This window comes from Populus trichocarpa, chromosome 10, assembly GCF_000002775.5.
Source record: "Populus trichocarpa isolate Nisqually-1 chromosome 10, P.trichocarpa_v4.1, whole genome shotgun sequence".
Taxonomy (NCBI): Eukaryota; Viridiplantae; Streptophyta; class Magnoliopsida; order Malpighiales; family Salicaceae; genus Populus; species Populus trichocarpa.
This window is the reverse complement of record NC_037294.2, coordinates 2,333,100-2,346,959: the sequence shown is the minus strand read 5'-3', so window position 1 is coordinate 2,346,959 and position 13,860 is coordinate 2,333,100. Positions and strand designations below refer to the sequence as shown.

The window sequence follows — 13,860 nt, the reverse complement described above, 5'->3', positions numbered from 1 at the left end:
TCATGATTAGGATGAAAAATGATTTTGGAGAGTAGTTCAGACTTGCTTGGATGTGGTCAATCTATAATTGGTGGAGACCGCCTTTCAGAAATGGAGGCAAATATCTATCCAAGGAGAAAAACATCCTTCTTGCAAAACATCATAGGCAGGGTTCAATGAACCAATAAAACGATTCTTGAGAGGGCAAACTTCAGTACCATTAATGAAGCCTGTCATATCATGGTTGCGGAGTAGATTAAGAAACTACATCTTCCACGCCAGATAATTATTGGAGCCATCAAGTTTGATGGAAATAGTGGTGGATATGGGGATGGCAAGTGTTGTAGTAGTAGAAGTGGCATTGGTGGTGTTGACCATTGAAAAGTATGTGAAAGTTTGGGGATCGGTTAAGAAAGCATGAGCTTTTAGATTTTTAGGCTGATACCATGTAAGAAATATAAAACATGGACATATGAATATGAGATAAAGCTTGGCCTGGTCTGCCTATTAAAGGATGGGCCTTGTCTAAGCATTTAAAAGAGTTACTAAAGAAAGTAATTTTTTCCTCTACTTATATATATAGGGACATAACCCATATGAAAAGACAAATTTTCATTGTTGGAATAAATAGTTCTCTTTTACTCTTCTCCCATCTTGGACTCTCTGCATTAACTTGACAAGATTTACAAAGACGTTCGTACTATGGAATATCACTTTGGTTCTAGTAATTAAAGTGGCACTGAAGTAATTGATCCAGTGATAAGAAATCGAATTCTCACGTCACAAGTAAGTTTCCTTTCAAATCTACATTGGTATCAGAGTCATGCTTTTAATATATATATTTTTCGAGCAAAACATTTGTTACAACATAAACGTTTGTTTTACATTCTATGTTGAAAAAAAGATGCATTGGAACATAAATAATTAAAATTAGGTTATAGATCCACCTATAAAGTGGAGAGTTTTAACCAGATATGTGGTAACAGGGAAGCCAAAAGGCTGATCCCATCCTTGTCAAGGGAGATGCCAACCATCTCTCCTTTCTATTAACAATTAAATTTGTATGAAGCAAATTTTCCAACATAAAAAAAATTCCAGAACACATCTGGATTTGGCAGATGTGTAATTGTCATTTGGCAGATAAAGGAAAAAAACATGATAACACATCTGGATTTGGTAGATGTGTAACTATTATTTGGCACTTAAGAAGGAAACAAAATGTTACATGCGTTAATTAAATATTGATTATTATATTTATATGCTTTTGGAATATTTTGTTGTAGTAGATAGGTAACAACAAATTAATTATTTATTGGGTTATACCATTAATCTTGTTCATAAAATTCAAGAGCACATTGATTATATGTATCATTGGATGAATAGACTGGCTATGAGTAATGTTTATAAATTCTTCATGGAATATCAAATGTTAATCGTTCTCAATTCTCTGCTTGAGGAATGCATGTCGGTTCGACTATTATTGGAATATAGGCTGGAATCCTTAGATTTCAACAATCTCGCTGATGAAATGTTGCTTGAGAGGAAACATCAGTATACTGAAAAAGATATACGACACATTGGAAGAAGCACAAGTCATTTGGATGTTGTAGCTAAATTCATTTCATGGTTTGAGTAGAATGAACTTGGAGGAGATGACTCTGATGAAGTAGATGATGTAATTGGAGAACCTACTTTTGTACCTGCAATATAAAATAATTTTAAAATTTATTATTCTTAATTTTGTATTTTTATTTCGGTATTTTTTTGTTAAGATAATTGGTTGTTTATTTTTTTTAATTGCATATTTTATGTAATTTAAGTTTTAATTACATTATATGCATGTATATGAAAATATTTGCAATTTGATCAGTGGGAGTTGTTAGTTGAAACTAATAACTATAATTTTGCACTCATTTAAATTTTCAATAATAATTAGACCATACAAATAAAAATTGATTAAGTGTTTAACAATCGTTTCATTTCTATTGTATGTGTTAGATTATTATTTGTTTGATTTAGAATGGAGTGGTAATAAATATCATTTAAATTGTACTAGATACTAATATTTGTAATTGGTGTCAATAGCGCTTAATATGGTTGTATCTAAAAGTATTATTATTGATTTGAACCATATAGAAAAACTAAGTGAAAAGAATTACGATGTTTGGCATTGTAAAATTGAGTATCTCTGGAAGGGCAAGAAATGTTGGAAACAATCACACAATCGATGGCTGAATCTGAGCAAGGAAACACTACTTAGCACAGGCTTGATATGGAAGCATATCAAACCTATAAGCGCAAGGATCATATATCTCGCATTTTGATGTTGAGTGGCATGAGAAATGATATAATATTGCGTTTTGAAAGGCATCGTTCAGCCTAATTGGTTTGGGATGCAATAAAGATTCAATATGGGAGAACCTTCACTACTAGACTGCATCAGTTAACCCTCAAATTTGATGGTTACAAGAAGCGCCAAAATCAGACAATGAGGCAACATCTTACAGTCATGTCTAACATGATCAGTGAATTAAGGGGTGTTGGGCATGAGACGACTAATGAACAATAAATCCAAGTTGTTATCCGCTCTTTGCCAAGCAATTAGGAACACGTGCGTGTTAACCTTGCCCACAATGACAACATCAAGAAATTTAATGATGTTGCTCATCATGTCAAGCTTGAAGAAGATCGACTTCATGCTAAGAAGCCTGTACACGAGGCTTTCATATCTAAGATTAAGATGCGTGGAGCATATGGCTCTAAATATAGAAAAGGTAAGAGCATCTCTAATGGGAGATGTTATTTCAAAGAGGCAAATTGATAAAATAGCATTTTGAATAGTATAAATATAGCTTTTTTTACCATGTATATTCCAATGGAAAAAAGCCATTTGCAAAGCCAATTCTATTAGAGTGGAATAAATAAGTGTTTTATTTGTTTTTAATGATTTTGATGTTATTTCTTTTTCCACATGGCTAGATTTAATTAGCTTATTCTTTTGTTGGCCCTACTTTGTTAGTTTTGGCTCTTTTGAGAGATATGTAGGAATAACATTTGTGGGAAAGAAAAAGCATTTTCGCATTTTGTTTGGCTTTCCCCTTGGAGTATGAAAAACAAGCAAAGAAAAGCCAAAATATTACTTTTTTATTTTTAGCTATCCATTTAGCAGCTCCATTGGAGATGCTCTAAGGGTAAAGGTCCCAAATATAGCAAGAGAAGAATAGAATCAAGTAGCATTGGATATAAACGCAAGCGTAGGAAACGCGGCAGTAAGAAAGGCAAGAATATGAATTGTTTTAATTGTGGTAAACCTGGTCACTTTGCTCGTGATTATACTGAGCCAAAGGTAACGTTTAACCACAACCATCCCTCTAACATATACGTTAGCAATTGTTTAATGCTTGCTGAATCTATTTCTTTTTCTTTACTGTAGATTCAGGAGCAACCGACCACATAGCAAGGGATCAAATAGCCTTTGTGGAATTTTGTTGAATTCCAAAGAGAAGTAGATACATATACATAGGGAATAATACTTCCGTTGTTGTGCTTAGGATCGGTACTTGCAAACTGGATTTGTGGGACGGTCGCACACTTTATCTTCATGATGTACTACTGTACACTTTAGAAGTTCGATGGAATCTTGTGTCTGTTCATGCTTTACTACAATTGGGTTTTAATATTGCGTTTATTGGTTGTTGTGTAAAAATATATCTGGATAATATTTTTTATGGTTCTTGTTTTGTATTAAATGGTTTTATGGTGTTAGACATTGTAATATATCTATTAATGATGATGCTTCTATTTATGTTGTTCAAAATTCCAACACTACTAATACTAGTGATATCATAACTTGGCATGCTAGATTATGACACATTTGGCAAGACCAATTATATAGATTGACAAGAGCTGGTCTTTTAGGATTACTTACCAAAAAAGAATTATTTGTTTATGAGTATTGTTTTGCTAAAAAAGCAACTAAATTACCATTTGGCAAAGCTAAAAGAGCCAGTAGTCCATTACATCTTATTCATTCAGACATTTGTGGCCCAATGAATGTGAGGGCAAGACATAGAGAAAATTATTTCATCATAATTATATATGATTCCACACGATTTAGTCATGTTTATTTGATCTCATATAAGTCTAAAGCATTGGATTGTTTCATTCGATACACCAATCTGATGGAGGAAAAACTAAGCACTAAGATCAAAGTTTTAAGAACTGATCGAGGATACCTATCTGAACAATTTAAAAAATTTATGATGAAAATGGTGTAGCTAGTCAATTAACTATTTCTTATACTCCACAGCAAAATGGTGTAGCAGAAAGGAGGAATAAGACCTTATTTGACATGGTTAGATCAATGATGGTGCATGCTAACTTACCAATTTCATTTTGGAAAGATGCACTGTCAACTACTGCCTACATACTTAATTGAGTGTCCTCTAAATTTGTATCATCCACCCCGTATGAACTATGAAACAATGACAAACTTAATCTAGGTTATTTACGTCCATAGGGGTGTACATCTTATATTCACAATAATTCTCATGAATATAGGAAACTTGGTCCTAAATGGAAGAAATGTATCTTTATAAGATATTCTGAACATTCCAAAGGATTTGTATTTATTGGTGAAAAAGCTTATGGAAGAGTGACGGAGATTGAATCGCGTGATGTTGTATTCTTAGAAAAGAATTTCCTAACGACATTGAGGTTAATAAAGATTTTCAATTATATGAAATGAAAAATCCAGATTATAAAGCAACAAGTCATTCAGTAGAGGACTTAGAAGAAACTCTTAATCCTCCTGGAAATAGTGGGAGTGCTATTTTATCTATTCTTACTCTCATGGAGCAAGATCATGAGCAATCTCAACCTTGTAGAAGCATTCGTGAACCAATTCCTCGTCGTTGATTTGAGATTGAGGGGGAAGCATTCATGATTGCTCCACAAGACAATGAAGAGCCTAAAACATTCAGTAATGTTTTGTCTGGTCCTAAACCAAGAGAATGGATTAAAGCTATGAAAGAAAAAATAGAGTCGATGATCAAGTTTGGGACTTGGTTAATTTATCATCAGGATGAAGATCCATTGGAAATAAATGGGTTCTTAAAATTAAGCGTAAGGTGGATGGGTCAATAGAACATTAAAAGGCTCAATTAGTAGTGAAAGGCTACACTCAAGAATAGGGAATTGATTATGAAGATACATCTTCACAAGTTATAAGGATTACTTCAGTTCACCTCATTTTAGCTATAGTCCCACATATGGACCTAAAGTTATACCAAATGGATGTTAGAATTGCATTTCTCAATGGAGAACTAAATGAGAATATCTATATGGATCAGCTTTTAGCATTCGAGACTAAAGAATAAGAGCGCAAAGTTTGCAAGCTTAAAAGATCCATATATGGTCTTAAGTAAACTTCTAGACAATGGAACTTTAAGCTTCATCAAGCTATCCTTAAGGATAGTTTTACAATTATGGAAGAAGATAATTGCGTGTGTTTAAAATGTTCTAAGAATAGTTTTATAATATTGTCCTTATATGTTACGACATTTTAATAACTGGAAATAGTAAATAGATGATTGATACTACTAAAAGGTGGTTATCATCAAACTTTGAAATGAAAGACATGGGTGAGGCTAGCTATATTCTTGGTGTGAAAATCATAAAAGATTGCACTAAAAGGTTTTTGGGTATAACTCAAGAGACTTACATTAAAAAGATGTTAGAGCGCTATCACATGCAAGATAGCAAACTAATGGACACCCTTGTTGATAAAAGTTTAAGCCTAAGCCGTGATATGTATCCCAAGACTCTAAAAGATAAAAGAAAATGTCCAGAGTACTTTATGCCAGTATCGTTGGTAGTTTGATGTATGCAATGATATGCACACGTCCTAATATATGTTATGTCGTTGGATTGGTTAGCCGTTAACTCAAGAGACTTACATTAAAAAGATGTTAGAGCGCTATCACATGCAAGATAGCAAACTAATGGACACCCTTATTGATAAAAGTTTAAGCCTAAGCCGTGATATGTATCCCAAGACTCTAAAAGATAAAAGAAAATGTCCAGAGTACTTTATGCCAGTATCGTTGGTAGTTTGATGTATGCAATGATATGCACACGTCCTAATATATGTTATGTCGTTGGATTGGTTAGCCGATATCAATCAAACCCTGGTTAAAAACACTACATGGCAATCAAGAAGATTCTACGATATCTGAAAGGAACTTCAAATTACATGTTATGTTACCAAAGAAAGATAGACTTATGATTGATTGATTACTCTAATGCTGATTGTGAAGGAGATGTCGACCAATCCAAATCAACTTCGGGATATACTTTCTTGCTTAATGATAGTGGAACATTATAGAGGAGAAAGAAACAATCTTGTATAGCCTTATCTACTATAAAGGTTGAGTATGTAGCTTATTCCGCGGCACACAAGATGTTATTTGGTTAAAAAGTTTCTTGTCTCATTTGAAAATTATCAAATCAGCATCAAATCCAGTGACAATTTACTGTGATAACACTACTGCAGTAGCTATAGTGAAAGATCCAAAATACCATGGAAAGACCAAACACATCAAAATGAGATATCATTACATTAGAAAAGCAATTATTGAACATGACTTGATCCTAAAACATATTTCTACAAATTCTATGGTTGCATATCCACTCACAAAACCACTAGCAAAGGATGCATTTGTTAGACATGTGAGATCCATTGACCTGTGTAGAATGTAATTAGTAATATAACTAGTTTTAAGGATCATACGAAGGCTTACAATGATTGAGTAATGAATAAATGCCATTAGAATATCATTTTATTCATTATTTATTTTATGGAATATATTGAGTATCGTATAGTACAATTTGTTAAAGTATGTCGATAGACTTAGATTGGCTCACTCATATGAGCAATAACCTCTAGCACTTGTAAGGTGAGTAGAGATGAGACTAATTGAGTTTTAATGCTCAATAAACGACTTGGGTACAATAAGAGCAAATTTAACTCAAAGTAAATATTAAAATATCACCTTGGTTGGGATCAAAATGAGGTTCTTAAATAAAAAAAATCAACATAAATGAATTCTCACCATTCATGTGTCTATATGATTGAAGTCGGGTATAAAATTATTCATATGCCACTAATGACAATGAGCAAATGAAAATTTCTTATTTGAAGTCTATGTTTTTTGCGACAAAACTAAGACTAGTATGGTGTATTTTCTCTGACAAGAAGAGCATTGACATACACTCTTTGTCTTGAGAAAAAAAAAAGAGTAAGCTTCACTATAGCATGTATTTATATTACATGTGTTAACGACCATTACAAGAATAAAGAATGGATCCCTGTTTCTTTATTATATGAGTCTTGGAGATCATATATAAGATCTTAAAATCTTATCATTTGTGACTTTTGACTGTATCAAGAGGTGATATATAAATGATCGTCACTTTAAAGTATATCTCATGGTCATAGAATGATTCAACTTAAAGGAATACTCTTAGGAAAGCGAGTTAATTCAGATCTGATTGATATGAGTGCGAAAGAAAAGGTAATTTTAGTTCTACACATGTTACTTCTTTTCACCGGCCGGGATCATATCACTTGAATAAATTTGATATGATTTAGAATACTTGTAATTGTAAGGATGGATTGAGTATGAAATTCTTGAGGGATTGAATTATATTCAATCATGTGTAACTAAAAATGCTTGGGGTATATTAGTACATTTTAAAGGATAATTAATTATGAGGTTGATGTCTCATATATGGCCTGTATTAGGTTTATATATCGGAGCTCTTTTCACTGTGTGCTTCAGGTCGCATGATTTGTTCATTAAGAAATTATTGTACAAGTCTGAAATATAATGTATTAGATAGATTTAGTCATTCATGGAATGAGTTTAGTCCAAGTATTTAGATGAGTTACTAAAGGAAGTAACTATTTCCTATATATATATAAGGGACATAAATCATATGAAAAGGCAAGTTTTTATTGTTGAAAGAAAGAAAATAGTTCTCTCTTTCTCTTTTCTTATTTTGGACTCTCTGTATTAACTTGACAAGATTTACAAAGATGTTTGTATTGTGAAATATCACTTTGGTTCTAGTAATTGAAGTGGCACTGAAGTAATTGATCCAGGGATAAGAAAGCGAATTCTCATGTCATAAGTAAGTTTCCTTTCAATTCTACATTTATAGATATACATTGTAAGTATAAGTTAGTAAAATATAAACAAACTCATTCTAAAAAAATAGCACAATATTAGAAGACTCAATCAAATGGCTAATAGAATGAATATTGGAATATGTTATAGATGCTCCATGATTTTTTCCTAAAGTATCTGATGATCTAACAAAGATTGTGTGCCTGCATGGGTATGGTGGTCTTGGTATGAAGGATGCCATGCTCTCAAACAACTCCTTACTAGGAAAATTGGTCAGGCAAATTTTTCAGTCATCGAACATGTTATAGGTGAGAATCCTTAAGCACAAGTACCTTTAGAATAGTCAGCATCTTCATCTTAATATTGCCACCTTAGGTTCGTTCAACTTCAGGAGGGGTTTATTTGGAGGATTGGCAAAAGGGATTTATCCTTATGGTGTGATAATTGGCTTAAGGACGGTGGTGGGATGTGTGGGATGATGGTGTTTGAAACCTAGGTTGTGTATCGACGTATACCTCTGAAGATTTTTAAACTGAAAATATCAGCGATTCCTATCCCTTCTATAGCTAACATTGAGGATTACATGGCCTGGAGCAGCTCCATGCAAGCATGTATAAGCCCTACCTGGCTTATTCTTGGTTGATCTCAAGGAGAGTGCTTCAACAAGACACAAAATGGAACTGGATAAACAAACTCAAGGCCCTTGAAAAGCTAAAAAACGTGATTTGGCTTATTTCTCACATGAGGCTGCCAACTAATTCTTTTAGGTCCAATAGAGATTTAGTACTTACTTCTCTTTATGATATTTACAAATCTAGAGATGAACACATTCTCTACTTTTTGCGAGACCACGGCATGGCTAAAAGTATTTGGCAGGAGTTGAGATTCATTCATATGATAGGCTTCTATACTGCCAATCCTACATATTGGATTATTCTGATGACTTCCACAGGAAATCAATATATGTTCCTCGCTGCCATGTGGTGGATTTGGCGAAGACGCAATATGATTGATTGTCTTTGGGAATCAAGATGTGAGAGCACTATTTATGAATTGATAAGGTACAGTCTTCAGCCTTTATAGTGTCATGGCAGGGACCAGAAGAAGGTGTCATTAAGTTAGATGTAGATGAGAGCTCTTTGGGTAACCCTACTGGTAGAGTTGGCTCTAGGGAGTCATATTCGCACAACTGCGGGAACTTATCAGGTGGGATTTATAGTTTTTGCAGGTATGGAATCAGCCTTTATAGTGTCATGGCAGGGACCAGAAGAAGGTGTCGTTAAGTTAGATGTAGATGAGAGCTCTTTGGGTAACCCTACTGGTAGAGTTGGCTCTAGGGAGTCATATTCGCACAACTGCGGGAACTTATCAGGTGGGATTTATAGTTTTTGCAGGTATGGAATCTAATTTACTTCCTAAATTTCTAGCGTTGAAACATGGCCTTCTCCTAGTTTGGGATCGAGGCTATAGAAAAGTCTTGTGAAATTTAGATTCTCGGGAGACCACCATTCGCTTGATTTACCAAGTTGATTTTCATAGATATAAAGCTACTATCTTAGATATCAGAAGCCTCCTGGCTATAAATGGATTTTTTAGGTAAATTTCGAGATAGAGGTAGAACTCTCTAGAACACAAAATGGGCATGAAACTATATCTAATAAACCACTAGACTTGGATGGTGGTGCTAAATCATTTAACATCAGCGGAACATCTTTTCAGGGGTAGATATTGTTTAGAGATAAGGTGTTGGGAACGAAACCACCACCATCTATGCATGAGAAAATTGATTTGCTAATAGAGAAGTTAGTGTCATATCGAATATGAAGATAGAAATCAGTTGCTTCTGAAGGTTCATCTAGATGACAAGGTCTTCATAGAATTGTGTTACCCATGGTGTGGTTCCCTGATAGTTAAGCTCTTAGGAAAGAATATCATACTAAAAAAGGTATGGCACCTTGCTAGGGGATTTGAGCTAATGGATGTGGGTCATGGATTTTTCATGGTGAAATTCAACCATGAAATGGATTGGATGAAGGTGATGAATGACGGACCATAGATGATCTTTGATTACTATTTAACTTTTAGAACATGGTCTCCATCCTTTGTATCTACAACAGCCAAAATCGATTGGACGCTAGTATGGGCTAGAATTCCTGATTTGAATGTCATGTTCTACGACGAGGGTTTTCTCCTTGCTTTAGGCTCGGCTCTTGGAACCCCAATCAAAGTTGACATAAATACAGTGAATGTCATGAGGGGTAAATTTGTACTTGCATACTGAACGTAGGAATAAAGTAAATGATACCAGGATGATCCTAGGGTCAGGGAATGAGACTAACCAATAGTGAGTTTGGTGGGAAGGTTTTGTCTGCCTCTCAATTTTTCTTTTTCTTATGATGAATTGTTTTGATAATTTTGTTGTTTGGTCTTGGAATGTACGTGGAGCTGTTAATGCCACAAGCAAGCATCATTGTAAAAAGTTAAGTATGAAATATCATCCTAGTATTTGCGTGTTATTGGAAACTCATGTTCAGTTTGGGAGAATGGCCAGCTTTTGGAATTGGCTAGGCTATTTTCCTGCAGTAATTATGGAAGTTAATGCTGGAGGTATTTGGGTGCTAACATCAGGGGGGTAATTTTTTTTGTTTCTACATTAGATGTCATGGCTTAATGTGCCACGGTAGAGATTAAAGTGGGTAGTCAATCTTGGTTCATGTCCCTATTTTATGCTTCTCGTATTCCTAGTTTGCATTATCAGCTCTGGGATTGACTCATTTCTATCAAAACAATGGTCAATGGCCCCTGGATGCTCACTGGAGACTTTAATGAAGTCCTTCTACCTTCAGAATCTGTGGGGGAATTTTTTCGCATGTTAAAGCAGGGAAGTTTAATGAAGTTTTATCTGCTTGTAATCTCACCGACCTGGAAGCAAAAGGCTTTACTTGGCACCATCACATTCAGGAAGTGATGCACCTAGCAAAAAAATTAGATAGAGTCCTGGTTGATCTGGAATGGCTGGATACGTTCCCTGAGGCATTTGTGGAGAATTATGTAAGCTGCATTCTAACCATCATCCTATCCTTCTACGATACGGTGGTTTACCAATGTTTAAAAGAGAGCGACCTTTCCATTTTGAAGTTGCTTAGTCCACTCATAAGGATTATTAGGAGGTGGTTTCTAGAGCTTGGAGTGTTTATGAGAAGAATGTTTTACAAGGGTTAGATATTGTTAGAGATGACTCCATCATCTTCAATAAATTTACTTTTGGTAATATCTTCAAGAACAAAATAAGGATTTTGGCTTGCCTTGTTGGAGTACAGAATTGTCTAGATGAGCAACCTACTGATTCTTTGGCTATGTAAGCAAAGCGTCTATGGAAAGAGTATAATATGGTGCTACAGCAAGAGGAGCTTTTCTAGTACCAAAAATCTAGAGAAAAATAGGTTCAGTGTGGTGACAGGAACACTAAGTTCTTTCACACTCTGACAATGGCGAGATGGAAACAAAATAGAATCCACAGCCTATTTCTTCAAAATGAAAATTGGTGTACAGAGGATAAAATACTTCAAGGATAAGCCCTGAACTATTCCAAAAATCTCTTTTGTCAAATGTACCAGTTGGGAACGTTTATTTGGGGTTGGATGCTCTTCCAATGATCTCAGACGAGGGGAAGGCTAGTCTTGTTCGTTTAGTGTCAAAGGAGGAGGTTTATACAGCCTTTACGCAGATGGACTTTTTTAAGGCTCCAAGTACTAATGGTTTTCAGGCTTTTTTCTTTAAAAAAATATTGGCACATTGTTGGGAAGGATGTGTGGAATATGGTTGCCTAATGCTACATGCATGCAAATTGATAAAATTGTCATGAAATTTATTTGGGGTAACCAAGAGACAAGAAGGAGTTGGAATTTTGATTAATTAGAATATGGTGACTCGTCCTCGCATCAATGGGGGTTTGGGTGTGAGGGAAACAAGGTTTAGAAATATATCTCTGCTAGGAAAACTGATATGGCATCTCCTGAATAGCCCTGGTAAATTGTGGGTGCAAATGCTACCCAATAAATATGTGAAGAATAAGTTGTTGGTTTAGATTTAGAACTATTCTAATTCCAGTTCTTACAACTGGAAATCCATCGTTCGAGCTCTTAAACATTTGAGGGAGGGATTCATGATAAGGCTTGGTACTGGAGATGTGTCGATCTGGTATGATAAATGGCTGGAGTTTGGGAGCTTAGCGTTGATTCTTCCTGTAGTGAATATTAGTGACATAGACATATTAGTGAAGGATTTTTGGGTTGATGGGAAATGAAACTTGGAGTCACTATCTAAGGTAATTCCTAGTGATATTCGTTTTGGAATCTTAGTTATCCCAATTCCTAGAGAGCAAGATCTAAAGGACTCTGTGGTTTGGGAAAATTCAATTGTTGGCACTTATACTCCTCATCTTGGGTATACTTGGCTTCTAAATAGATCTAGACATATGGAGGAGGATACGGGGAAATGGCGTTGGTTAGTAAAGCTTAAGGCTATAGAAAAGGTCAAGCACTTAATTTGGCTCGTCTTCCATGGCTGTTTACCAACAAACACACTTCGATTTAGGAGGAGGTTAACGGACAATCAGGTATGTCCCCGCTGCCAACTTGTTGTTGAGGATACTTGGCATTGTATTAGGGACTGCAGAAAAGCTTGGGAGGTTTGGCAGGAACTTGGTTTCATCAGAGCAACTAATTTTCTTAGTGGGAAAATTGTTGACTGGATTATTCAGCTAGTGGATTCAGACCAGGGTCATCTGTTTCTTTCGGCTTTATGGTGGATTTGGAGGCAGAGAAATTGTTTTGCTTTCAAAAACCATTATGAAGGTGATGTTTGGCTTAGGAGGAATATTTGGAGAATGGTTGTTGATTCTCATATGGCTTGGGGGAAAGATATGTATGTAACCAAAGAAACAATTTAGATCTTGTGGCAACAACCTCCTTGGGATTTTATAAAGATTAATGTGGATGGTAGCTCTCTCGGTAACCCTAGTAGGATTGGAGCTGGTGGTTTAATTAGGTTTAGTACGGGGAATTTTCTTGTTGGATTTACTGCCTTTGCAGGTGTTGCTTGTAACCTTCTTCCAGATATCGTAAGATAATCTGTCACTCAGATTTGAAGGATGCTATTAGATTGTTATCTGCTAACCAAGTGGGTTTCCATATGTATAGGGCTCTTATTTTAGAGAATAGAGAATTACTTAGTAGAGACTGGATAAGTAGAATTGAACATACATTTAGACAAGCTAATTTCTGTGTTGATTTTATGGCAAAGCTTCCTGCGATTATGGTTTGATGATCTGGGATGAGCCTCCTCAAGGCTTGCAATAGCTTCTTCTAGCAGATATCATGGGAATTAGGAGGTCAGCATTTGTCATTTCTACAAAGAAGGTAATGCGTGTGCAGATTTCATGGCGAAGCTGGCTGCGAAAGAGTCTTGTGACTGTAGGGTTTGGGATTCTCCTCCGCCAGGAAAGGAGCCATTGTTGCTTGCGGACTCCATGAGTCCAAGTTTTTCAAGAGTTCCTTAGCTCTGTTTCCTTATTTCCTATGTACCGAAAAAAAAAACAATATATTTTTTTTTCTTTTTTAGTGTAATAACTTTTTTTATTGAAATCATACTTAATTATTTATAATTAAAAATATTAGTTAAATTAAGAAAA

The 13,860-nt window shown here is 35.1% G+C and overlaps 1 non-coding gene across 1 annotated transcript; it reads right to left on the bottom strand.

The window, feature by feature from the left end:
• Positions 1-902: 902 nt before the first annotated feature.
• LOC112329041 (U6atac minor spliceosomal RNA) lies at positions 903-1,032 on the bottom strand. Its single transcript, XR_002984536.1, has one exon. It is a non-coding gene; the product is annotated as a U6atac minor spliceosomal RNA (small nuclear RNA).
• Between the last annotated feature and the right edge of the window lie 12,828 nt (positions 1,033-13,860).